The sequence below is a fragment of the Mandrillus leucophaeus genome, unplaced genomic scaffold (genome assembly GCF_000951045.1).
Source record: "Mandrillus leucophaeus isolate KB7577 unplaced genomic scaffold, Mleu.le_1.0 Scaffold766, whole genome shotgun sequence".
Taxonomy (NCBI): Eukaryota; Metazoa; Chordata; class Mammalia; order Primates; family Cercopithecidae; genus Mandrillus; species Mandrillus leucophaeus.
The window spans coordinates 406,072-407,270 of NW_012108319.1; positions in this window are offsets into that span (position 1 = coordinate 406,072).

A 1,199-nucleotide genomic window follows, 5' to 3' on the forward strand; every position below is an offset into this window, starting at 1 on the left:
ATCTCAGCTCACTGCAACCTCTGCCTCCCAGGTTCAAGCGATTCTCCTGCCTCAGCCTCCCGAGTAGCTGGGATTACAGGCACCTGCCACCATGCCTGGGTGATTTTTGCATTTTTAGTAGAGACGGGATATCACCATGTTGGCCAGGCCAGGAAAGAGTTTCTTTTGGGGGAAACTTCAATCTTTACTCTTTTAGGGCCTTTTACTGATTGGGTGAGGCCCACTCATATGATGGAGGACAATCTGCTTCAAGTCCACTGATTTCAGTGTTAGTCCCACCTAAAAAATACCTTTACAGTGACATCCAGACTGATGTTTGATTTTTTTTTTTTAAGTTGGGGTCTTGCTTGGTTGCCCAGGCTGGAGTACAGCGGTACCACCATAATTCAATGTAGCCTTCAATTCCTGGGCTCAAGGATCTTCTGCCTCGGCCTCTTAAGTAGCTCCTAGGTACAGGCCTGTGCCGCCATGCTCAGCTAATTTTGTTGTTGCTGTTGTTGAGACAGAGTCTCGCTGTGTCACCCAGGCTGGAGTGCAGTGGCGGAATCTCGGCTCACTGCAACCTCTGCCTCCCAGATTCAAGCGATTCTCCTGCCTCAGCCTCCCAAGTAGCTGGGACTACAGGTGTGCACTAGCATGCCTGGCTAATTTTTTTGGATTTTTAGTAGAGACGGGGTTTCACCATGTTAATCAGGCTGGTCTCGAACTCCTGGCCTGAAGTGATCCGCCCACCTCGGCTGGGATTACAGGTGTGAACCACCACATCTGGCCGAATTTGTTTTGTTTTGAGACACAGTCTTGTTATGTTGCCCAGGCTGGTCTCTAACTCTTCAAGCCATTCTCCCACCTCAGCCTCCCAAAGTGCTGGGATTACAGGCTTGTGCCACCGCGCCAAGCTGTGGTGTTTGATCAAACAACTAGGCACCAGAGCCTAGCTAAGTTGACACATAAAATTAACTATCACTCTCCACACACTTCGCCACTGATCCTTAGCAACTGGGCCTCAGTCCAAAGTTAGAGAGCTTTATTGAAGAGGACATTGTGATGACGAAACTTGCCGGGGTCCGTAGGGATCTCTGTTAGAACTCCCTCAGGATTGGAATTCTATATTATTTCTGGAGGCCTCTCTGAGGGTTCTTGGGGAAGTTATGTAGAGGGTGCGCTGCCGAAGTCCTGGAGCTGACCACTCCCACCGGCTT